We start from the raw sequence: 26,743 nt of genomic DNA, 5'->3' as shown, positions 1-26,743 counted from the left end.
GTAGCTCTGAAGCAGCTGAAACAATATTTGGTGAGGATTTAATAGACTTTTTTTGTGACACCTAAATGTCACACACTAACCCAAAGGCCCCTTAATCAGTTTTGTTTTCCATCTATGTATTACAGGGAAGAGAACTGGAAAAGCATTGAACTAAAGGGTTTTTTCTTTGACTCTTGTCTTACTCTCTGTTCCTATTTCCCAACTTTTGGGTTGTTTTTGTTTGATTGGTTGGTGTTTTTGATTTTTTTTTGGTTGGTTGTATCCTGTTCCTATATTGTTTTAGTAATGATCATTCTAGCATATTCTTTTGTAGTCCAACATGAACTGCATGAAAAACATGAACAGCCAGCAACTACTTTTCTTGCTCTGGAACACCTTACTTGTCAAAATGTCTCAGGAGATAAACAGGTAATTACCATTATCTTCAAAACTGAGAGTGTAGATATTTGGAAGGGATATCTGCTTATTCGTTGAAAATCCTAGATCAAATTATCTTGAATTTTGAGACTGGTAAAATCAGAATCTGAGTTTGAATCTTGTACAATCAATACTTTTATCTGTTGCTTACACTCCCTGTAGATTTGTCTTTATCGTAAGGAACTAAGAAACTGAAAGGATTTCTATGGTATTTTGCACTCATGTCATGGTAGAGAAATTGAAAATTTTTTAAATGTGTTTGTACTGGGTATAAAAAAAGAAGCACAATTAACATAACAGTTTCACCTCCAAATGTTTCTCTGCAGCTTCCTGAGAATAATCAGGTACAAACATATTTATTCTTTAAGTTATTCTCAAAATGGTCTTAAATATACTGTCCTTGTTTACCACTCCATGCATGTGCTGTTCTAACAATAGGTCTGGAGAACCTTTCACAAGGTTTAAAGTTAATGTGTTCATTATTTTCCTGAGTCAGGGCCTAAACTGTTACCTCTCAAAGATTCTCAGTGCTGTTCTATAACTACTTAAATAGCCTAAATGTTGGAGGGAAAAATTACAAAAGGCTTTTGGAATCAGAAAAAAGTAGTGAGGAGGTGAAATGTTTCATGGTTGCTGATCATGAATATTTTTTAGCCTTCCACAGAGGTCTGGCAATAGAAGTCTTCACTGGAGGAAGTTCTATGCTCGGGAAGTGTGGGATTCACTTTTGTACTATCATTGGTATGGCAATATTTTCCTCCATTTACTTTTAAGATGGATTAGAAATACCTTATGAAAAGTGTTTTATGACATAGCTGCCTGTGACAAGAGGTGACAAGATTCAGTAGTTCCAGAGCCCTTTCTGATTTCTGTGTTTCTAACGAGGAAATATTTTGCAGAGCCACATATTCTGCATCCTCCGAATTCTACTTTCCACTAGGTTTCACTTGGAAAGTAAATGCAACAAAAAGAACAGAGAAGGAACCTTTACGTGCCTTGCCACTGGATTTGTGGAAATCTGGGAAAAGATGGCAGAGTAAAATCACTAACAGCCTCATTGGAGGTAAATGGCTAATGTTGGGGAATTTCTTTTTAAGGAAAGGTCTTTTCTCTAAGCTGTCTTTTCCAAAATCTGAGTTAGAACCTGTACTTCTGGGTTGGACACTTTTCAGCTCTAATTGTATCACTTGTAGGTGTTTCTCTGTCTAGAGGTGTCACAGTGATATAAAATAAACCTCTCTGTTTGGTTTTTAGTTTTGTTTTTTTCTCTCTTTATTTAATTTTTTTCAGAAGGAAGAGTGAGGAAACGGTTTGAGCCACTGGATATCAGGCAGCATGGTTGCTGTGCTAATGAAAATTTGGAACACCGTTGCAAAGTGGAGTGTTTGGCAGAAGCAGGAATTTCTCTGTGCTGTTTATGAGGTATATAAAAAGGTCAGTGTTATTTTATAGATTTTTAGCCTTAGCAGTATTCTTTTTTTTAATGATTCACTTTTTCTTGTTTTGTAACAGCCATGATTTTTTGTTCTGGACATGGAATGTAACTTTTTTGATTGCTTGGCGTGTTGTGGGAAAATAAATTGTGTTTCTAAATTCCAGACACACTTTGACTGTATTATTAAGAAAACATTGCTCCTGGAATAATAAATGGTGGGGTTATTTTAAGCAGTTGTGTTACATTTTCTAAATCTGCAAAAGAATCAGAACAATAAAAGAATGATCAAGGCTGGGTTTTCTTTTGTTTTAACAGGCAGGTCATCAGTTGGCCTATTGGCAAAACTCCACTCATTGTAATGGAACTACATGAATTTCCAGAAGTTACAGATTTGGACAATAGCTTTTTAAATGTTTCAGAATCCTTGTCTTCCATCTGACACTGCCAGTGGTACCAATTACAAGATCATTTTTGTGATGCTAATCTGCCTTTCTATAGATAAAGGTAATAAATGCTTTTATAGGCCATTGGATAAGTGATGTTTGCCAATATGAGCCAACATAGGATAGTGAAGCAAGACTCTGAATGTTCTGGAAATACGTTGAGTCTTGTATCAAATACAGGTAGTTTGTTTCTCAAGTGAAATTCAAATGTTTTAAGTGCAATATTCTGTTGTGAAAGGCATGATGTCTCCAATTCGAAAAAAAATTGAAGTCTCAGAGTTTGGACTCCTCAATTTTTTCTTCAACTTCTTAGTGGTACTTCAGAAGGGAAAATAATAATTCCTGATGTTCCATTTTGCCCTACCAGGTGCTTAGACTTTTGGGAGGCATCGATACATTCTGAAAGAATATGCGAAGTGGTGGTTCCATAAGGTTGTGTTCTTTTCTGCTCTGACTCCCTCCAAGAAATCTAACTACTCTCCTTTTGCTAGCAGCTTTTTTCTTTTGCTATGTAGAGAGCTGAATGTTAAGCAACACAATTAAAAGCTATTGATTCAAGCAACATCTTATTACTTGAATAGTGGTGTGGCTGTGCTCTGCCTGTGTGGCCCGCAGTCCATAGGTACAACACGGTTCCAGCAGCTGTGAAAACACTCTGCCTTCCCTGTGTTTAGATACCTATCTGTGGCTAGGGAGCAACAGAGGAAGTCAAAACTCCAAGAATATAATGAGGGTAGAGAATGTACAGTCGGCGCATTTCTCCCCAATCTTGCTAAGTAAAGCAAGTTTGAAGACTTTCGTCCTGCCAAGTTTACCAGTCTGAACTTTCTCAAACATTGTGTGTGCTTAATTTCATTCTTTTAAAGACAGGCCGCTCCAGTCCTGTGAGATTGTGGCTCAGGGCTTAAATCTTCCTCCCACAGAGCCTGGTGTGATTTAGCCCATACAGAGACATAGGTCACAGGGTTAAATGCAAAGAACACTGCTGGATCCTCAAGAAATATATTGAGTTCTAATATCTGGGTTTGAGTTCACTTGAAATGCACAGTGAGTACAGAAAACAGATTTCAGACTTGAATTAGGAGTTAGGCTACAGTTACGCACCTGATTCAGCAGATGCTAGGGAGTTTCCTAACAGGTGATCAAGTTAATCAAGATTTGAGGAACATAAAATGTAAATTCTATTTACAGTGATAACTTACCCTTTCTAGGAGAACAGTTTCTGGAAAAATGCCTTCATTTTGTTTTCCCTCAGTGATTTATTTTTGGCTTTTTGAGATAAGTGATCAGTCTGGAAAAACAAAAAGCTGAGGACAACTTTGATAACTGAATTTAGAGAAGTATTTGGAAACAAGTCCCTTGTTTCTTCCACATTTTTGCTGCCTTTTATAAATCAGGTATTGGAGAAATGCCTTAAAATCATTCTCTGATCTTCAGGCTAAAAAATGTGTGGCACAGAAATCCTGGTGGGATTTCAGTCATCTGATGTGGATGTCAGCACAATTCGCAGCCTCTCCTTTGGAGGGGAGCTGTTGTCAGTGCCTGCCTGGAGATGAATGAACAGACCATCCAGAAATGTTGGCCTCTGTCAACCCCTGGGGCTGTTAGAGCTTGTGTACGTTTGCCATTCTAGCCTTCAAAAGTAGCTACTGCTGCTCTGTAATTCACAGCCTATTTATTGCTAGGGGACATTTTAATTTATTTTAATTTGTTTTCTTTATGTCACTAAAAGCAGTAAAAAAGTCTATAAAACCAGCAAAAGCTTAGATAAACACCATGGCAGGCTGATGAACTATTTTAGGGACCCAGTTCTCTTCCATAAATTATAAGTAGCTACTCAAACTACAGGATTTTGGTATGATCTATATTATTTTCTGTCTCTAGGTGCAGATGGCTTCAAATCACTATCACCTTTGCAGCTGGACCTATCACATATAGAGTTGATCATTGTAGGTCCTTTCCTACTGAACTATTCTATCCTATCTTCTGTCTGTGGAGGTGGAATTCTTTCTCTTGACTCTGATTTTTCTACTCTCGAGTCATGGGTTTGATTTTCAGTCACTTTAGTCCCTTTTAGTATCTGTTTACCAAATACCTGTTAACATAATTCCAAATTCTCATTGCAGCTTTATAGTTTGGTAATTATTATGTCAAAGATTTTCTAGGCTCTACAGTGTTTTGGCTTTGTTTAAAAACAAGCACAGGCAAAACACGTAGAAAACAACCCAAGCCCTCTTGCTGCAACAAATAGACCTTCTTGAGAGAAGTATTTTATGCCTATGTCAGCCAGAGAATGAGTAGCCAGAAGCTTTTCTGTGTTATGTTACTGAAGAATTAATGAAAACAAATGCTTTTCAAACCATAGGGATTGGATTCTTACTATGCCAGTCTCACTTGAATTTTTTCCCGCTTGGTCACTGATCTTCATAGTTTAGGTACTACTTTTCAAAATCTCTGTATTTCTTGTGTACTTATCATCATAAGGGGATATGGATGTACTTTAAAAGTGGTCACCTAATATCTTGAGAACACAGTGAGATAGATAATCTGATGGTATTTTCTTCATGCAGCAAAAATTACAGCAACACAGTGTCTTGGAGAAAACAAGCTAAGTAACTTCAGGTTGGCCTCAATGTTTAATGAGTACCTGAGCTGGTACTTGGAGGGTACGCAACACAGGAAGGATCATCTTAGCCAAAAATGGCAGAGTGCATGCACCATTCTAGAAAAGGTGCTAGGGACTGAACCAATTGTTTTGTCCCTGCGTTTTAAAAATCAGTCTGTTTGAGGGTGTGAAATGCCTGAGTTGTTATCGCCATGAATTGGGAAATTGATTATACACATGGCAGAAAAGGCTGCTTCAGTTGCTTTGAACACACAGGTCTGCAAAAGTTTGCAGGAATTCCCATCCCTTCACCTTCCCCTGTGATGTCCATCTTGTCCCTGTCCTTGTGTGCCACCAGGAGCACTGCCCTGCTAGCTCAGAGCCCCACAAACGTATGGCACGTCACGCACGCTCTCAGCAGATGAAGCAATCAGCAACATCTCTACTCCCTGCGACTCTGCTAGCCAAGGCTCCTCTTGGCTCACTGTGTCCAAGGCAGTATTCCCTCATCCGCCTGGAATTCTTGTTTTAAAAACACAGAAGCTGATTTTAGAAACACTAAAGCCAATGAGAACCGCGAGAGCGCCGCACCTCTGGGAATCCAGCCCACATCCCTTTTGTTTTGAGTGCAGGATCGATCCTAAATGAGAAACCTTTTGTGTTTTGGAAACTAAGAAGGAGCTGAAGCAAACTTCTTCATACTTGGCAAAAACAGAGTTGTTCTTGATGGAGACCAAGCATGGAAAGTTCTGGTCTGAGAGGATTATGTTTTTCAAAGTTATGACAAGTCTGGACAGAGAGTTTTACATAGAAATCTCTCTCATTTTACTGTCTACAGTGACAGTAGAATACACTTATGCAAAAAAATAAAATATGAGAAGTTAGATTTATACTCACCAAACAATTGCTAGTAAGCAAAAACCAAAACCAGATCAGCGTAATGATGTTTTTGTCAAGCGTAACAACTTTGGTTTGGCCCAAATACGCAAATACAGATTTGGACTTTCTGTCACAAGTTGCCAAACATTTGTTTTCATTTATATCTCTGTATTTGTGCATGTGCATATTGACAAAGGGGATTTGACTCCAAGAAGAACAGAGTTATTATCCAAATCCCAACGCAAATCCTTCTATTGACTTCACTGGGAGTTGGATCAACACCTTGGTGAGAACGTTCAGAAGAGAGTGTCCAGAGTTAAACTATCAGTTCTTCATCCAACTCTTATTGAAAACAATTAAACCTTTACATTAACTTCAATTACTCTTGGATCTAGCTGTAAAACACAATTTTTTTCTAATAGGACATATGGAGGCTATCCTATTAAGCATGTTTCAATCATATGAGGGCGCAAGAATTTAAGGACAGAGGGCTGAAAGCCAATATTAACTGAATAGTGGAGGTTAGAAAAATGCAAAATTAGTAACTTTTGAAAGGATATGTTATGGTTGCTGTAATAAATCAGAAGACATCATTCTCTTAAAACCATTTTTAGTGTTTAAAGATGACTGAACTGTGGCTGCCTCTTTGTTGGTTCTGGTTCAGAAAAGCATTCAGACAGCAGTTAAACAATGCAACTTAAGTGTCAGTGTAACTCCTTTCTTAAGGAGGGGAGGAATTAAACACATGCTTTAGTGATTTCCTGACCTGAGGCTTTTATTTTCCTTCTGTGAATATTAGTGAAAGTACCTTTTTGTTCATAAGAACACTCATGAAAAGCACATTTTGAGCCCCTGGCTCAGATTTGCTAAATCTAATCAAGGAAGAGAAGTCGCGTGATGAATACTAGGTAAGCAGTTGCACAATTTGTGGGTGACCATTAAATAATTTCAGATAGTAAAAATTGTAATAACTTGCAGTATGCTCTCAGATTATCCATAAACATAATACAGAGCTGTTCTCTAGTTCTGGATGTTCTCTCAGAGAGGAACATTGGAAGACAAATACAAAGTCCTGAAAAGAACTTAAGATGGGCTGTTTTGTTATAAGGCAAAAAACCCCATAATCTCCTCCAAATGTGGAAAGAGCTTCTATTATCTGCATTGCTTAGAAGTTTGTCTGATTGAATACAATTACATCCAGGCTAAACAGACTTGCAAACTGTTGTGCTTAAAATACACCTGTAGAAATTACAAAAGATCCACCAACCCTCACAGATACCTCCAGGTACCTTTCAAACAATATTACCAACTTTTGTTTATGTGAGCTCAGATGAATACGGCATTTGTGTGGGGAAAAAAAAGTGAGTATTTGTGAAACACCTTTGACAACACATGGAGAAGGGGTTTTTTATGTTTTATATGTTTATGTGCATATTCCATATGTTTTACTTAGGCAAATTTTTAAGCAAAGATTTCTGGGTCAAATGACCTCATTTACTGTTTGTAAACGAAGCTATCTAATCTGGCTCAGTGTCTTTTCATCATATGGTGTAAGTCAAATAAACTCATCTGTTGCTCAGGCTTACAATTACAGGGTGTTTTCAACTCAGCAGTTAAACACGAGCTCTGGTCAGGCAGGGCCAAAATGGAGCAGAGACCCCATAGCAGAGTGCTTTGGGCCCCTGAACTCCGTGCCATGAGATTACTCATTCTTCATTCTTCTAGAGGAAATTCTTAGCTCAGTTTACTTCAACTGGCTACAGCTGATGCCAACCTGCCATCCAGAATCCATAAACACCCTGAAAATGGGGTAACTCCAGGAGTTGCTAACTGGCCCAAACATCTCTGTGCATGTGTCACAGAAAGGTTTTCTGTATCAGTGCAGAAAAGCACCCTGCAGGGTGCTCGTGTTATTGCAGAGGGTAGAATAAACTGAGGAGACAGAGGAGCATAAAGATATTGATCTCCTTTTTTCTTTTGCTTTAACCTAGAATCTTGCCTGAGAAATACCCAAACTGCTTCAGCCTCCTTCTACTCCTGTGAGAGCAGAGGAAAAAGCTTTCTTATTCCCTGTTCAGCAGAAGCCAGTATATCCAGTGTTTTGGAAAGAAAATTTTGTAGGTTACTTGAATCAACAGGTAGGGCACATCCTTTCATGGTGAAGGAATCTCAAGTGTACTTGACAAATTTTGCTTTCTTCACCAGTGGGATGGCAACCCCTGGAACTGGGCTGACTGTGGTTACAGAATCAATGTTGTTTATTGAAGGGCCTGGCTAGATGAAAACCCCATCCTACACAGGATCTACTGAAGAGCATCCTGCAGTTTTTCTTCTGCTCAGCTGAAGGTTTTTTTTTCCCAAGGTCTGCAGTTTCATGTTAGTCTGTTACAGCTACAGGGGATATTAGTCAGTATTTCTCTGAAGTTCTGTCTCAGGTCAGAAAGCCTAATCTCCAATTAATCCCTGTCAAGTGTGAGGTGTTTTTTGAAGACTTGCAGCCAGCCAGTGGAAAATAGCAGGCATTGGGATGCAGTGGACTTCAGGTTCCTGATCCTGGGCCATTTCTTTCAACTGCTGAGAAACCAGAGATTTACATCCTTGCCTGTTTGGGGAACAGAGTTACATGTGGAGGCTGCACGTTTTACTTTACATTTCTCTTTGGACCTTTTAACATGTACCCTCTTAAACAGTGTCAATGGGTTTGATACCACAGCCTATATGGAGTCTGGAATGACACACAGCTATGTTTGGCCCTTTGCCACAGGAGTCTGGTACTGCATAAGTGCATAAAAATCACTTGCATGCAAGTCTGGCACTGGGCTAGACTCCCTCAGGAGTCAAGGAGATTGCAAATCCCAGCACATTGTGAATACTGTGTGCATTTCTTCAGCCTTCCTCAGCATGCTTCTCCCTCTGGATGGCATATGACTGAGAGGACCTGCACTGGAACAGCAGGTTCGTATTCTAGATGGTGTAGGGAGAGACCATGAGGGACAAACTCACCAGAAAATTGAGCCCAGTGGAGGGAAATGTCATCTTTGTTCATTCTTAAAAGGTTAAGATAGGATCCTGTTGCTTTAAAGTGCAACAGAGGCAGATCATGATTTTAAGGAAGCATGTTATGTTCTGGTATACCTTCACTAAAGTGCCTCAATCTCACCCTGAATGTGCAGAATGGTATTAATCCAGTGGGTAGAATAACGACCAGGTTGAACTGACTCCTTCTAGACTTGACAACTGAAACAGATTCCATCCAAAAATACTCATCTGTGGCAGAAATAAAAGTTATTCCTGGGAAAGGCAGTTTTATGGCCAGAATTATGCACTTTTTTTAGCTAAAGACACAATGTTTCATAATTAGGGTGACTTAGTGAAGGTCATCTACAGTAGACTGCATCATCATCCTAATTACAGAGGATGACTAATCATGTATCCTCCCTTTTCAATTTGAATGTTTGCTTTTGAGCCAGCATGGGTTTGATGCCAGATTTTCCTGATGTCGTGGAGTTCAGTGAACCAACATTTAGCTCATTTCTTTGTAGATTTCACAGTGTAAGTTCAGCATAATTTAGCAGCAGTGTCATGATATAGTTGTCTGAAAGATGTTAAAATATGTGAAGCCTTGTGGGTTTGGTTTAGCAGGCCATGATAGACTTGACATTCTCTCTTTTTATTATACATTTTATACAATTACATGTAATTGTCTTTATTAAGATCATGAGGCTTTGCTAGGTTCAGTGTGCTAAGTGTGCAGTACTCTGTGCAGAGGAAAATTCTTTTCCTTGAAGCATGAAGTGAGCACTAGAAATTACCTCTGTTCATTTACATACTTATGAAATAAAACAAAGGAAAAGCAAGTTTTTCCTTCATTTAGGAGAGAAAGCTGCAGTTTTGACTCCATCTTCAGTCTTCTGGATAATTCATCTTTTTGGGGAATGCACCATTGTTTGTGATTTATAGTTCCAATTGTCATTAGTATGTATCAGGGTTGCCTTTTCTTTGGTAAAATACAGAGGGGTTTGTATAATTGTTTTATTTGAATCACACATTTGGCCCTGGATTTAAGGAAAACTGAAGAAAAAAGGAAAAACTTTGAAAAATTCTGCAGTTCCAGCTCTATTTACTATTCTGTTTATCAACATATTACAATCAGGAAAAAGTGAAGCATCAGGAGCTGAAACTATGTAAAGAAGAGAGGCCCAGGTCCTTGCAGGTATGGGACAGGTAAATCTCATGGATTTTGTTAAGAGCCTCACTTATCCTCATTTAAACAAAAAAGCTGAAGACGTGGATGAAAGTTATGCAATTCATTTGACATTCTTTGGTACTGTTTTCTTCTGTTCTCTGTATTCCATAGGGTCTAACTAGCATTGGTATTTTCAGTGGGAAATGTTGCAATTATGTCCATGCATGTTTAAACTTTGTTTAATTCTTTTGGATGTAGCCACTGAAAATACATGGATTTTTTTCCCTACTGATTGTATGTGATGACACAAATGTGAAATCTAAGATTCCACCCACCCCCTAAGATCTAAATGCTGTTAAGGGAAAACACTCCCTTCAGAAGGTCAACAATTATGAGAGTTTTAATGAAGGTGGTAAATTTAACAACACAAACCACCCCTCCCCCCACTTTGCTTTACTTTAAGAAGCAAATAATGTAAAATAGAGTTAATGACACAGAAAGCAGAATACAATGAGCAAGGTTCAGAAGTTTTCTTGAATGTCTTCATGTAACCACTCAGATACACATACATGTGACTAGTTATTGAGATTGACATAAATAGCTGATGAGAATGTGGTGATGAAAGTGATGGAGATCAATAACAAGTCACAATCCCATTGAGGAAGTAATGTATTCTGCATAATGTTTGAGCACATCTGTCACCCCAAAGAATGAAAGCTGGTTTAAGTCATTAGGCAGAAGCTAACATCTTGATAATGGCAGCACTACTTTGCTTCCTGGGATAATTATTAAACTGACCAAAGCGTTTTTGTGGATTTGATGGTCTGCTGAAGATATAAACATGCATGTGTTTCTGCAACTCATCAGTGAAGTGTTATCCAGCTTCTGCAGTACTCAGCCACCAACACTGCCAGGAACGCTCATATCAAATTAATTACCAGAACTGTGAAAACACCACCAGCAGGGACCACACGAATGGCTCTCCCTGCAACGTGGGACTCCAGTGTGGTGCTTCCAAAATGCAGAACTCAGTGCAATTCTATGAACAGCGCTATGAATTCTTGTGGGTTTCTCTTTTCATTTCTTATAAAAGTGTGTTGTGATCAGTGTCAGCTCTCCATACATTTTCCATAATGAACTTTGGTCCCTAAGGTTTTTATTAGCTTTGAACTTTACAAATTGCTGAGATGTCCCTCTTTTCCTTGTCTTTGAGGCCTCTCAGAGGCAGTTGATCATTCCTGGAGGTGTTGCACATGACACCTGTGTCTTGCTGCATTGCCAGTCAAGCACATTTTGGTGAGTAGAGAACACAGAGCTCACAGTGAGGGCTGCATGCGTTTTCCTTGAACATACTGATGGTGCTTAAAAATGTGTGGAGGACAGATAGGCAAACAGCAAAGCTACCCTGTGATCGAGGAGAGGTGCGCTAGGAAAGTCCAGCTCGCTTCCTTAGGTTGCCCTGCAATGTGAGATCATTGGCAATGAAGCAATTTTGAAGAAATCACTGGTTATGGTGTTTACAGACCAATTTTTACCTTCCCAAAACAGGTGCATATTTTCTGAGGACAGGAGAACAAAGAAGTGGGGAAAGATACACTTTTAGAACTGTCTTGCTCATTCCTTAACCTTATTAACCAATGAAGGTCTATTCGATACAGCTCCACTTGCAGAAAGAGTCATGGCATGTGTTGGAGCTGGAGAGCTAAGGATGCTGGTAAGCCAGGTGCTGATCCATGAGCAATGCTGTCTATAGTGACAGGTAAGAAAATGTAATTTTATTTCATTGTGAAACACCACCATGTAGACAGAAAGTTTAAGAAAAACAAGTCTCCCTGACAATGAGGACATCAATCTTGACCTCTTTTCTGCCTCAGTGCTCTCTGACCCTGATTTAGTTTTATGAGTTTTTTTCTCAGAGGGTGATGACTCTGTGAGGAAGAAATAATATGAACCACTAGGACTTCTCCTAGCAGAGGGAGAAATGTGCATAATGGCATGTCTTGCATTGTGGTCTGTCACTGATGGTTTCATTGGAAGTTTTTGTTGGAAAAGCTGCGTAGGTGGAATACAAACTCCAGCAAACAGCTTGCCTGCTACTTTAACTGTAAAGCATACAGAGAACAAATCTCTGACTGGGAAAAAGTGTTTCTGAACTCCCACAAGGTGTGTTTTGTTTGTAATCTTAGGGTCTAGAAATACCAAATCATCAAGTTTGGTACTTAACACTCTCCACCCCAACGAAATAGACTTTTAGTCTGAGATGTTTTTTTTAATGAACAGTTCATAATCCATATCAAAATAAGGATTTATAAAGGAAATGCTGACACAAATTTAGAGCAAGATCCAATAAAAACCTATGACTTCTGGTGTGCAGAAAAGTGCAGAAGGTCACAACCCTTGTCTAAAGCCCCCCACCCCCAAGAAAACAAACAAGAAAATTGTCTTGTTGAAATGTACATAGATTTTTGTGGTCCCAAAGCCAAGCAACAGAGGGAATAATTTAATTTGGCCCCTAATAACAGCAATGTGAATGTGCTCCTCTGTGTGTTTTACAGCCTTTTCTTGTATAATAAGTGACATGATATCACATTCTGGAGTGTAAGAAATAGCTTTTGGATACACAATGTTAAGGAGGGAAATAAGATTTTGTGAGTTAAGTTAGAGTGACTGACAGATGGGGGTGAAAAAACCAATTTATTTTACATTATCTGCACTCAAAAAACCAGAAATTGGGATGTGTTTCCTTGCCGTTTTTTCTACCAAACACAATCTGTAGCACTGGTGCTGTGTGGCAGGAAATTATCTGAAATAATGAACTGGTCAAGTACACTAAAACTGATACTCTTCTCATCGGCATCCAAAATAAGAAACCTGCCAAAAAATTCTAATTGCAGTATGCTCTGTCCAAATTATTTTATTACTTGCCAAGAAGGGCTTTGAAATATTTGGCAGAGTCTTCTACCAGGAGAAAAATGAAACAAAAGGGAATGAAGTGGAACACAATAATGAAATACTCCTGCCCCCTTGAAAAACAGCAGGTTTGGGGGGTTAGCCGTTTCATGAAGAGCTGATAACTCTATAACCCAAACTAAGTAACAAATCAGAAATAATTTACCAGGGATAAACAAATTGGACTCAGCTAAAAAGCCTTCCAAACTTAAAGGTGTTCCTTGTTAGAGCAGCTATTTTAATACTGTGATAGTCACAAGGTGTGTTGATATTAAACATCAAATAAAGGATCTTGCCACACATTTACCTTGGTACACAGCTATGAACCATGAAGTAATGTACTGAAATGTCACTGACTAGGCCAAATCTAAATCAAGCAATCATGACATAACTAAAGAAGAGTTTCAAGAGAGTTCCACGAAATTGCATTGCAGCCCTAGGCAACAAAGACCACAGTCCTTGTCTCCTTTAAAGAACAGTGAGTTAAATTGTTTTTCGTCTGGGACCAGCTCACAAACAAATAAAATCCTAGTATTTTTTTTTTCTTTTACCATTTCAAGTATTCAAGGCTCTATTTACTGTAATTGTTATTTTTGGCATAATAACGTGTGCTGAAATAATGTTCAGGCTTTCATACCTGTTAAGCCCCTGATGTTGCATTTAGGGGATATCTTTAAGCATAGCAGGACAGGTCAAATGTGTTCTTTTGATAAGGTGATTTTGACATCATTACTGCCTGTGATTCTCACCTACCAAACAAAATTCACAGCAGGTTTGAGCTGTGCAGATACACTCCAGTCCTCTAAGAGGATCCCCTGCCTCAGCCCTTGGCCACAGCCCTAGTGTGTCTTCCCTTTCCTCCAACACCTCTTCCTTTGTCAGGGCTGACAGTGGGAAGCACAAGGTGTTTCTGGATGTGGTACACCCTGCCAGGGAGGAACTCCTGCAAGGGCAGGGAGCAATGCTGGCCACAGCCAGCTCCCTCCACCTTTGCAGCTCCCGGGGGAGGCAAGAGGGCCAGAAACTGATTAGGGGACCCAGGTTAGAGATTTTTGAACTCTGAATTTGGCAGGCAAATGGAGGAGGAATGGGTTTTGCAGTATTGTGTTTTAAGATGCATTTATTCGTGACTGTGAAAGCTGCAGACATATTGTGTTACTGCATCAGGATCTTGAGCAGATGTTTAGATTTTACAGAAAAGGGTGTATGTAGACATTTTCAGTTTCCCTTTAATTATTAAAAAGAAATTGTTACCTTTGGCTTTACATACTAACATCTACAGGGAGACAATCAACCTCATAATTTCAGATTGCTTGAACATGAAGATTTTTTTAAATTATTTTTTTTCTTGAGTAGGCTAAGTAAATTGAGGTGAATGTATCATCTCCCACCATGACACGGGAGCCAATGCATGTTGTTTGCAAGGAGTATTGAAAAGAAATGGCAGAGAAAACACTTAGAGTAAGATTTCTCAGATTTTTCCATAGTGTGATCATAACTTAACAGAAGGATTATGGAACTGACCAGTTTATTTGTTTCATAGTTGCTTGGCTATCTCTAGTTTACATATACATTTACATAGCAGGCTTGGTGAAGCCAGACAAAATGGCATATGGAAAAACTCCATTATAGGGAAAGAACAACATCATCTTAATTTTCTAGTCATATGATTTATAAGTTTTCTTTTCAATAGGAAGGTCATATAATTGATGGCATTGTCTCTGTGAAATGCTATGGATCAGTGATCTCTGCCAGTCTCCATGCTGCAAGGCATATGCACAAGGAACATCTGCCTGAATTTTTAGTCCAGCTCAGGACTCTTGAAGACAACCTACCAGTTGTCCACACTTACCTTGTTTTGATATGTGTTGGCAAAAGGTCTTGGAGCAGGTGAACGAGATTCCTTTCTGATGAGACTATGCTGGAAGCTGCACTCCAGTATTGCAGCTAATGCACTCCAGCTGCTGTAGGGCTTTCAGGCCATGGGACCTGACTGGTCCAAAGTTTAACAAATAACCAGCCAAACAAAAAGCCCTCCGAGACCCATAGTTCTGCTGCTCAAGTGCTTAGTGTGTAGACTTTGGGTCCTCAACAGCAAATTTTTACCTTGAGAAGTCTTTCTGTTGGTTGTATGTGCTTATCCCTAGTAAAAGTTGCTTTGAGAGAGCTCTAGTTTCAGCTTTGAGATTGCTTATTTCTACTCAGACTCTGGGATCTGTATTGCCTTCTTTTCTAATGTGGTTTTGGATGATTAAGAAGCTAGCTGTCTCAAGAGGAAAATCAATCTTTATGAAAATTCTTCAACTTTATCTATCTCTATTTTGCCACTGGTTTGCAAGACACAAGAAAGAAACCTGTAGAAAAATATAAAATGAAATTTACTATGTTCTCCAGTAAATGTTTAAGTGATACCTTTTGGTGGAATCTGATCCAAGATGTGTGTACACATAGATTAGATATATATTGTACAAGAGGAAAGCACTCAAGACACTGGAATAAGTTTTCTAAATATTGGAAGCATGCACAGTCCCACTGAACTTCGTGAGATGCCACACAGGAATGGGAGTCTGCACAGGCAGATCCTGCTGTAAGGTCTGGTCCTAAAATACTGAAGATGCTGATTTCAGAGGGTGATGGTGAGCATCCAGGCAAAAATATGTGTCCTTCCAGCTTAGCCTAAGTCATAGATGTAACCTCTGCCACTCATGTCACAATACAAAGGAATCTTTTGTCTGGTTATGATGGTTTTTATTCTTTCTGAACTAAAATATGTTGCCTATTTCCATGCCTCCATGAGCCATGTCGGCCTAATTTTGCTGAAGTCAAGTAATGAGAAAATATTCAGGATTGTAAATGAAATGGCTTGAGAACTGGGATCTCTTTAAACATTTTTTAAATTTCTCCTTATTCTGGCGCAAGGCAGATGTATAGGTGAGTCCGACAAAAACATGGAATATACAAATATTATTTAACATAAGTCATGCAGGTCCCAAATTTCCACCAAGATGCATCAGACATAATAGCACTTTATATTTTTACAATGGAAAATAGCAAGAGCTCTAAAGCTGAGATTATTCTAATGATGATTATTTGAGCTCCTTAGATCTCTGTCTGCAGAGGAACTTGTAGAGTCTTGTTGCTTCTGAAACTCACTACATTGTATTTTAGTAGCATAAATATGGAATTAGGAGTCTCAAAGCAGGTATCTGAAACTAACAAGTTGGGGTTTTTTTCTTCTAAAATTTGCCAGTTACAATTTTGGAATAGTGCTATAACTTCTTTTGTTCAAATTCTGTTCAACTACATTTAAAGAATCTACACTTCTAGTCATGGGAATAATTGGGTTTTAGCGAGCGTTTGGCTTGAGTTGTTGCTGATGGAGTTTTATATATGAAAATATAAAGCATCTAGTTTATTATAAATGTAAAGTCCAAATGATTTATAGCCAGTGTTTAAACATGATTTAAGACCTTTTGATTCCTTACCAATTCTGGGATGGTTTGGCAGGTAGTCAAGTCTCTGATTAAAATTTGAGCAATCCATGTTTCAGCCTATACCTCTCTGTCTATGTCCTAGTGAGAATGGAAAGATCACTAAAGGTAAGAAACTCTCAGCAGAGGTCTTGTCCTCAGCCCCCCCGAAGGAAGCAAATTGAATAAGAGAAGGCATCCCTGGCTGCTTTTTGCAAGCTTTTTAAGCTGTAAAGTAAGAGCGTGGTCTTGACCCTGCTGCCTCTACTGGGGTAGCTCCTGGAATTCCCTGAAACACCTCCTGTGTCTATTTATTTGGGTTTCTTACAGGGAGTTTATCCCAGGTGCTGTCTCCCTGTGTGGGAGATCAGCTCTCCCAGACAAGAGATTTGTGTCACAGCAAGAACTTTTGATTAATTGAACGTGACAAAAGAAATGGGTGTCATGTTGAATAGTGGGTACTGCAGAACCAAATATCTGGACCATGCATTGGAGCTTCATGTATGGTCCATATTGATGTCTCTTAGTATTTCTAGATATTTCAGTATTTCTAGATATTTCAGGTGTATCACAGGCACTTGGCCTGTTCTTTATTATCTTAATTGACTTTTCTGTGCAGCGGGTTTATTCATATTTGTCTAACACAAGTTTTTTTGCATTTAGTACTGGATATTGTGTAGATGGCACCTTAACCTGGGATTTGGTCCATCATAACACTTTGGATAGACCTGAGAAGCTAAGAAACATCGCATGGAAGCAGGTGCCACGAATGTTACTGATGTATTTGGGCTGATAGGGAACTGCAAAGTTTCTTGTTTTGTCTTGTGAGAGTTTTAAATGGCAGAATTTAGGACTCTGTGTATGTGAAACTTTCATATATTGAGGAGAAATTTCATGTAACTGCAGAATTTGTCCCTACATCAATGAAAATATGTGGTTTTGTTCTAGAATAACAGATGAGCTTGAATTTAGCTTTAGGCAAAACATAGTAATGTTTCAAGGAAGACAAAGGAAAGAAAAAGCATACAATGGACATGCTGGTTTCTTGTGAAACAAATAAAATAATTCTTCGATAACATTTAAAATACTTCTATTAATTAAATGAGTCCTTGCCTTTATACTAGCAGGGACCAGCCTAGATAGATGCATTTTAATACCCTACGGAGATAATCACCCAATTTTGAATAGGCAATATTTATCCTATTTTTAGGTTTTTGTTTGCATAGAGCCTCTGAAGGGCTGATAATGTACTGGTTGCACTGTGTGCTGTGGAATCATTCCCAGTCCTTTCCTTACATATTTTTCTTCTTCCTATTGCTTTTTGTAGTGCTTATTCCTAGATGCCTTTTTGAAACAAAAATGTCCCCACATGCAAGTATATAGCCCTGAAAATGGTTAATGACTCTATGTAGTCTCCATTTTTATCCCACCAAGGGGAGGTAGGGATCCTTTGGGTGTGTGTTGTGTATGCTAACACTTTGGACTATTGCTTAGCACTTCAGAATCGTTCCTTGCTCATTTTCCTAGCCAACTGCTTGTAGATCTTTGCAGATTTTAGAGCTAAAAAAAGCCTGCAAAACTGTAAACATGTTCAGTCATGTGGGAATCTATCAATCTAGTACATCTTGGAAATGCAAACCATATTTTGAAGAAAAATGATAAATGAGAAGACAGTATGAAGCTAAACCTAAGATTGCACTTGAGGTTTGCTTAGTCCTTTCTTGGCAAGCTCTTAGATCTTTTCTTCTGCTGTTCCATATCCATGTTCCATATCCATATCCATGGTGCCAGCTGTGTGAATCCTTCTTGTCCATGTTGCACATTCCTCCTGTAGGCTGGCATTCTTTGTTGGGAAAATTAGGAGAATTAAAAGGGTCCCAGAGGACTTATTGACTCCTCTTGTGATGGCAAGGTAGAATTTTTTTGTGTGTCTGCCCAGTTTGAGAAATGCCTGCTTGGAAATAGAAGGGTGGATAAGAAGTGCTAAAGAAAAGTTCACACGTCATGGGGAACATTTTAGGCCATTTCCCCTGGAAAACGCAAGTTACACCATCTATCATGTAGTCTCTCCTTCTCACTTAGCCTTTCTTTCTTCCTGAATCTCTCCACTTCAGCTTCTTTGCTCATTTTATTATTAGGCACTTTTACAGGAAACAGGATTTATGGTCTCCTTTTGCTAATAAATGTTAAGGAATATGACTTAAACTGGAGGATACACAGCAGGAGATGATGAGCTCTTAATAAACAAATATCCTGTTTTCATGCAAATATTCTTAGTAACGCAAACAAAACAAAGCAGAGGAGGAAAGGCAGCCAAAGTGTTATACAAGCTGTGTTGTAATTAAATAGGAGGGATTTCAGAATTTTCCAGAGGGCAAGAAAGGTTTCAAGTTATCCTTCAGACTTTTCCAACTCATTCCTTTAGATGGTTTCAACCCATGATGTTGGATGGAGGGTTGGAAAAGGAGAGTTGGAGCACTGACAAAGTAACCAGAGAACTTTGCAAAATTCTCAGTGCCTAATGTCTTGGATTGATGATATGATAATCCTTTATCCCCTATCGTTGGCTTATATGCCCAAGAAAGAAAAAAAATGTGTGGTCCTGTCTCTTTAACTGCACCCAGCCGCAGAGAGAAACGCGGGTTTTTTTGAAAACATTTTCCCCAAGCCTCGCTCCGGGGGAGGATTCGTCGCTCGGCAGAGACTGCGTGCTGGACGGGGGTCGGAGTGAGCTTTGTTCCCGTTTTTTCCATTCTTCTTCTTCTTTTTTCCTCGTTTGGACCCCTTCTCTTCGATCTGCTTTGCCACCCGGAGACCCAGGAGGGCCAGAGGACAGCAGAGCTCTCCAGGGAGCTCCACCCGGCCCCGGGTGGGGGCGAGGAGGAGAGGGACTGCGTCTGAGAAAAGGACTTTTTATTCAGGTTGAATAACTGCCTTTCACCTTGTTTTTCCCCTTCCCCTGTGCCTTGTAGGGCACTCTGCGTGGTTTTGTTAAATAAATAGTTTTTCTTCACTTTCATCTGAGAGGTTCTGTTGTGGGTGGGGGAGGGGGTGTCGGGGCCCTTCGCTCTCGGAGGAGAGAGTCTTATCATTAACCCGGGACACTGCCTTGTTCCATATCTTCTCCTCAGTGAGAGGCTCTGACCTTAGAACTTGGCAGACTATATTGCTTAAGGATTTTGGAGCTTTTAAGGAGTTTCTAAGGTCATGTTGTTGTCCTCATTCTGGTGAAAATACCGTTTTCCTCCACAGCCATAAACAGGACCTTATCTGCGAAAGGCGTTAGACTTAGTTCATTGGCATTAACATTGTGTTTCACATTTATCCATATTAACCTGCTGGAATGAAACGTAAAAGCTTTACTGATGGTGTAATAGTGGCATGAAGTCTGGGGAGTGATTAATGAGAAAGGAAAATCTAGATCATCTGGTCATCTAGATGCAGCAAATAGTGTGTCTGAATATGGCCAAATACCTCTTACATCCACTAGCCAAGGGGACAGCTCTAATTACAGGAGAAGGGTCTCCAACTTGGAATGGGTAAATAAAGACTTGGGAATCAAAATGGGTAATACCTGATTGCTACCTTCTGGCCTACTGCTGTGGCCAAAAGAGCTGATATGATCCATACACAAATAAGCAAAGAAATCCCAGGGTCTTGGTGCAGTGGCTTTTGGTTTAATCTGCCCCAACATCACAAATTCAAGTTGGATGGTCAAAAGCTGATCAGAAAACAAATGTCAGGATCAAGGAGGAGTTAGGAAACACGAATGTTTTATATTTACATTTCTAGTGTTTTGCCTGACTATGAGAAGCTTAGTGTGTACTTCAGCCCTTGCTGATGCATACTTCTAAGGTGAATAAAGCTTGAAGACTGGGGCACCCAGTCTAGCTGAGAAAGCTGTCAGAAGATGTAATGACTGCAAGTTGATACCTGGATAAATCTAGATTAGAAAGGAAATGCACATTTTTAGTTACATTGGAGCAATTTTCTAAGGGCTGTTGTGGAGTCTGCCACACGATTAATTTTTACATCACAATTGTGCGCTTTTACAAAAGAGAACCGAAATATTCACGTTCATCCAAAGTGTATTTTTTGTTCTTTGGATTAGCTGCACCAAAGACAAAAATTAGTGTTAGTTTTTGCACTCTTTGGATCAAGAAAGCTTTGACCCAGACTTTGGGCCCAAATTAATTTCTGAAGTTTTGTGGCTAATCCATATCTTGCTCATGGCTTGAACCAAAGCTTAGCTCATGAATATACTTGAATTTCAAAACCAGTCATTCATGTAGCCAAAACTTGCAGCTGGCTCCAAACTTTCTATTGTGTTGAAACAATATCTGGCTTCAGCTTTCTTTAAATTTGGGCAAAGTCTGGATTTGAACTTCACAGCTTCAAAGTTTCTGTTTTTTTCTTTGCTACCCTCATGGGATCGCAGGCATATACCATGAGTGCTGATTTATAAATGCCACATAGTTACTGATTTTGGCAAGGGGGATAAGGTCTTTTATCTGCTGAAATGATGTGATACATTTATCAGTTTATTTCAAATACCACCGTACCATCTTTGGAAAGAGCACAGGACAGATATAACTCACTGATATTTTTATATAATTACAGCATCATCTTTTACCAGCTTTTATTTATACTCAGAGAGGGAACTGTCTCTAAAAATAATTATTTATTGGAATTTTATGTTTGCAACTAAACTAAATTTGTTTCAGACGATAGTGTGATGAGAACAACACCTAGAAGATCTCAGCGGTGTGGTCCAGGTGGTTGCAAATGTAGCAGGACTGTTCAGAGACTTAAAATTGAGGTACAAACTCAATTAGTCTGGGGCATGGAAAGTGGGTGCTGTCCTGATAGACACATGCACAGATTCTTCTCCCTTGTTTGGGCACTCCTTCCTCTGAAATTTGTCATATTTCTAATATTGAGAATAAGTTGTTGCTTGACTATCCTTCTTTTCGAGAAAACAGCTGAGAATAGTAGAGACTGGGCCAACTAGTCCAGGTCCCTGAAACTGAGTGCCAAGGATATATGGGAGATGTTTAATTTGGATGGTTTAAATGCCATGTGCTGTGAAGGCCCCTTGGCTGCAGGTGCCATGGCCTCAAGGGGCTTTAGACCCATGGTGGGAGGCAGAATGTCACCACTACACAATCTCCTCTCTTTCTCTGGTGCCCTCTTGTCATTTAAGTGACACTTAGCCTACGTATGTCTCTTGACAGGCATTTTGTCCTGAGTTCCTCTAGTGAAGGATGGCACTTGAGGAAAGTTTCTTACACCATCACTTACTAATGGTTATTAAAGAACTTCTTGGAAACATTATTTTGGAAGTTTTGAATTAAAGTGGACTTTCCTCTAACATTGAGAGACATGGTGACTTGGGAAAAGATTCCTTTTTGCAATCTATGCTATAATAATTTGATATATTTCCTTTAGTTCTGGTTAGGAATGCTGATGCTAGCAAACTTCCTTGCTTTCACTTCTCAAAACTATGAAACCTGTTTAATTCCTCTTATTCAATTTTATTTCTTTTCTTGCAGAAAAGAAATACAAATGCATTATTTATTTCATTATATAGTCCTCATGATTTTATTTTCTTATGATCTGTAATTGACGTACATTGATTTATATTTTGTAATCCCACTTGAAGGTTCAATATTATTTCCTCTGTGGCATGAGAAAACAGTGAATTTTGGTTTCCAGATACCACAGTACCTCCAGTAGAAAAATGTTGCCATACAGCACATTCAACTTTGCTTTCTTCCCTATTGGACTGGAAAATATTTTAATGACTTCAGTTTTTTAAATACTGCCAGGACAACTATGGGCATTGCATGCTTTCAAAAATTCAAATAAAACACATAATTTCAAGTTAACCCAAATTTTAGTCATATAAACATTTGATTAGGAATGAGTAAAACCTTAAACAAGAATGAAAAAATGAATATAAAGCATCTGTTACACAGTTTATGTAACTTGATCTGTGGTAGATTTAAGTTCTATGCTGAGGTTTATATAAAATTGCATGTCTGATTTAAAGGGACATGATGCACTTAAAAATTTTTGTATTAATAGTGCCTGTAAATGCCAGGTGCCAGGGATTATTAATTTTTCCCTTCAGTGTGTTCCCACAGTTCTCCTCCATATTAGTATTCAACTTACTCTGGTGGAGGAAGATCTCTGCCCATGGCTTGTGTGTCCTGCTTTGCACTTTTGTAAGCCATGCCCCAAACACTGGCCTTTCTGGTAAAACATCAGCTGAAATGCTACATCCACTTTCTTTCATCCACTTTTCTTTCTAAAAGATTTAGAATAAGGTTTGGTTTTTTTTTTTCAAATTTTAGATCAGCAGCTTAGGCAGACTGAAATTTCCTTAAGCTGAACTTCATGAACTCTTGCAGTTTTTTCAACAAATATTTTTACCAGAGAAGCTGCATTTGGAATTTGTTTTCTATCTTTTCAAAAATGTATTTCTCTTCTGGTAACTTGGAAATATATTCCAGAATACTTTGTCCAAACAGATGATGTTAAATTTGGCCCTCAGAATATGCATTCCAGTGCAATTTTTGTGTGACAGCTTTTGTCATTTGGTATAGTGGCTTCTGCAGCTACGCTTGCAACCCAAGACTGATCTCAGTGTCAGCGGTGGAAAATGTATGTAACCCTCTTGAAAACTGATGAAGATCTAAACTGGCCCTTTGGTGAAAAGCTAGCTGTTTTGGAGATCATTATTTTTTCAGGGTTGTGAGGTATTCTGCTAACATTTCTGTTTAGGGAATCTGTAATAATCTTGTTGTTTTGCTTGAACTGCTTCCTCTAAGAATTCTTGTACTGACTCCCTGAAGCCATTCAAATGCTTTTAGCACTACTTTTTCAAGGTTTTTCTTGTTAAGATGGTCCTATGTGATCACAAAGGTGATGTGAGGGCTGATGTCCAGGAATGCAGAACATTTTGAGTAGGTTTTGATTCAATGTGTCTAATACCTTCCTTTCTTCTTCTTGCTTTTTGAATACATAAAAAACTCCTCTATTTGAAATCTCGTTATATGATGTTGCTCTTTGCTGAATGGTTTGTTACTCTCAAGGTCCCCCCAGTATCCTTTTGCCCCTCATCTTGATTGAAGCTAAATAAGTTTAGAGAAAGGGAAGGAAACACACCTGCACACACAAATTTCTTAAATTTTTCGAGTCTTTTATTCCATATTTTAACATTAGTTCTAGTGCCTTCAAATACACCAAAGCTTTTCCACAATCCACTCTTTGTTTATTATCCTGTTAGCTCCTCTGCTATCCCTGACTCCATTTCACCTGCAGAATGAAAACAGTTGTTAATCTTTGAGTAATTGTCTTTCCCTCATCATTGATATTCTCAGTGAGTTTTCTGGCACTAAATTAAAATTCCTTATTCTCCTCTTCGGAGGCTCCCTTTGCTTGTTTCTCTTTTCAGAGCAACCTCTTCCTTTGCTCCCTCACTGTATGAACCTGGGTGAAACATTTAATGTCTTCTCTTACTAGAGCTTTTCCAGAAGGATATTTATCTTCCCTTCCTTTAGAAATACTTCTTTTTGAAAGTTTGTCTGTAATGCCCCTGTGAAAACATTGACTATTGGGCACAGATGAGAGCAGCCAACATTTTCTTACTGAGTGTTGTTCAGAAAAATAAAAATCTTGATGTCATCTAATAGCCATCAGATTGGAAATTGTGCATGCATTCGGGGAAATACCACTTTATGTTTCCCTAGATATCTGCTCGTGGCTACAGCAGGACAAAAGATGCTGGGTTGGAAGAGAGAATTAGTCTCATCCAATTTATGTCTTGCCTGGAGAAATTTACTTCTCTTTCTACCATTCTTGCTGAATTTTAAAATATTCAAGTAGCCTAAGCCAAACTTTGCCAGAATGCTCTAACTTTCCATACAAAATTCGTGTTTTCTGTAAGGTTTTATACCACCTTGTGGTTTATGCTGCTTATATTGGCTGTCCCAGAAGGGACATATCAACATTTTTTTGCCTTCCCTTCTCTGCTCCCACGCCTTTCCCCATGGCAATTTCTTCAGCCTGTTGTATCTGTTTTCATCCTTGGTATCTGGCCAAGCAGGCCCAGTTGCACTCCTGATTCCTCTTACAAAATGCCTTCACTTCCCAGACTCTTGTCTCCATCCTCACCCTTCCAAACTGTGCATCCAGTCACATATTTCCTCCTTCAGACTTAAGCCAAAGTGTCATGGAGGATAAAAAGTGTCATTACAAGTTCTTTAACTGCAGGAAATGTTTTGCTCGGTGGCATGTTCCAGTGAGCTGAGGAGTCTTCAGAGAAATTAGCAGCTCAATTCCAACTTTCAGGTTGTCCTGGCCTTGCTTAAATGGTCTTTTTTCTTTTTTTTTTTGGTCAGAGTCTGGGTGGGCCAAGTACAGACAGATTTTTACAGGTGTAGTTGAAAGATTATCACTTACGCAGAACAACTTTCCCGTCTAAAGCAAGGCTTTGTTTCACAACCAAATTATCAAGGAAAGCTTATTAATGTTTTTCTTTTTCAGCAGGAGCAAAATTCCTATGTTTTCCCCTGTGTGTTTCTTAGAAACAGGTAAATATTTTTGGCTGAATCTTCCAGAAGTCTTGTGAAGCAGGCCCTCTACTTTGGGAATCATCAATGACTAAAAGTCACATTTGGCAGAGTCAAGTGCCAGTAGTAGGATATTTCCCAGAGCAGTGTAGTGTCTGGAGCATTTTTATAATTCTGGGTGTAGCTTTGAAATTAGATAGAGCTCTAGGAAACGGATTCTCCAGAAACCCTTTTTTTTTTTTTGTAAAGTCTTCCTTGAAAATATTAATGACATGAAGGTGTCAGGTACTTGTATTTCTGGACAGTTTGTGAGCAGGGTGCTTGAAACCCCAAGTCTCAACACTGGTTGCATGCAGAGATTGTTCAGGAGGGTTAATCAGTAGACTAAAATAAAGTTGCTAGATTTTTTCTTATATTCTGCTATGAATCGTGTCCTTGTCAATTAAAACCATCTGTGCATGTCCATTTTCAAATGATTTATAGACTTGCATCCTCTTCTCAAACATTCCAAGGAATCTTAACCTGGTATGTAGATGTTCTTTATTTCTTCATAACTGGAAAAAATGCCGAATTAACTAAGTATGGCACATTCATCCCAAGGATTTTATGTGGTAGGAGATAATGAGAGCCAGTTGTGAAATCATGTGATACTGTTTTAGAATTATAGATGGAACAGTGGCAGGGCCTTTAGCTGAGGCATGAGTGTGATATGAGAGTGGTGGAGGTTTATCAGGCATTCTAAAGAAATTTGTTTTTTTCCTGAAGAACCTGTTTTCCTGAACCTTTTCTTGACCCCGTGAGAAGCCCGTGCTGGAGCTGGCTCCTGGCAGGACCTGTGACCCTGTGGAGAAAGAGCTCCCACTGCAGAAGGTTTGCTCATAGATCAGCAGCTGGCATTTCAGTTACTGTCACTGATGCAGTCACAACTTGGGTCAAGTATGACAAATCCTTCACTGAGGGATACGTAAATAGTAATCAGAGCAGCAATAAGACAGGAGTTGTTTCTTTCCTTCCATCCTCTGCCTTTCAGTGTGTTGCAGAGGAAAATTCTGGGTTTGTTTCAGTTTTCTGATATGTTAGTGCATTTCTGAGGACAGGTTCTGCTGCAGTCTGATAACTGCAGTAAGAATTCTTCTCTTCAATTTAAAAGAGAGGAAGAGAATGTGACACAAAGCAGAGTCTCTCTCTTTTTTTGGTGCAAGATTTTTACATGTTTCAGTAGTTTTTTGGTCACCAGACCAGGACAATCACACTTCTTAATTATTGTTACAATCTCTTTTTTAAAAAAATATATGTTCATGCATTTTTACTCTTTTAATATTTCACTTATCTTCATTAAGCTTCATTCATTCATCATACACACACATCTGTGTGTCTTTTGTCAATATATGCGTTCTGCAACAAGAATTTACTTCTAGGATTTTGTCCAGATTCACAATCACACTTAAGTCAGTGCTTTTATCCTTAATTTCTTGAGTCATGTGGTATAGAACCTTATGCTTGACATCATGGAGCTTAGTGAAACTTGGCCATTGAAACACTGGTTCCATTGAAAAACATCTGGAGGGAAACCAACCGCCCGGTATATCCTGTTAGACTACACTCAGCATTATCCAGCCTCCTGGTCTTTCTCTTTGAGTTCTGCCTTGCAAAAACTTGGCTGTGCTTACAGAAACGTACAAACATGAGAACAAAATGGATGCACTCCATGTTCCTAAAAATGTCATATCTTGGCCGTGCTGAAAGTGTGTGTATGTGTGCTTGCTTGGCTGTAGCTGTGACA

At 38.9% G+C, this 26,743-nt stretch overlaps 1 long non-coding RNA gene across 1 annotated transcript; it reads left to right on the top strand.

Moving 5' to 3' along the window:
* Window positions 1-1,357: 1,357 nt before the first annotated feature.
* On the top strand, window positions 1,358-2,417 carry LOC146437839 (uncharacterized). Its single transcript, XR_014851984.1, has 3 exons — window positions 1,358-1,480; window positions 1,708-1,851; window positions 2,168-2,417. It is a non-coding gene; the product is annotated as an uncharacterized LOC146437839 (long non-coding RNA).
* The last annotated feature ends 24,326 nt before the right edge of the window (window positions 2,418-26,743 follow it).

Source organism: Lichenostomus cassidix, chromosome 4 (genome assembly GCF_008360975.1).
Source record: "Lichenostomus cassidix isolate B80296 chromosome 4, HeHo_3.0, whole genome shotgun sequence".
Taxonomy (NCBI): Eukaryota; Metazoa; Chordata; class Aves; order Passeriformes; family Meliphagidae; genus Lichenostomus; species Lichenostomus cassidix.
The sequence above is the reverse complement of the archived record's forward strand: the minus strand, read 5'-3'. Positions and strand labels throughout refer to the sequence as shown.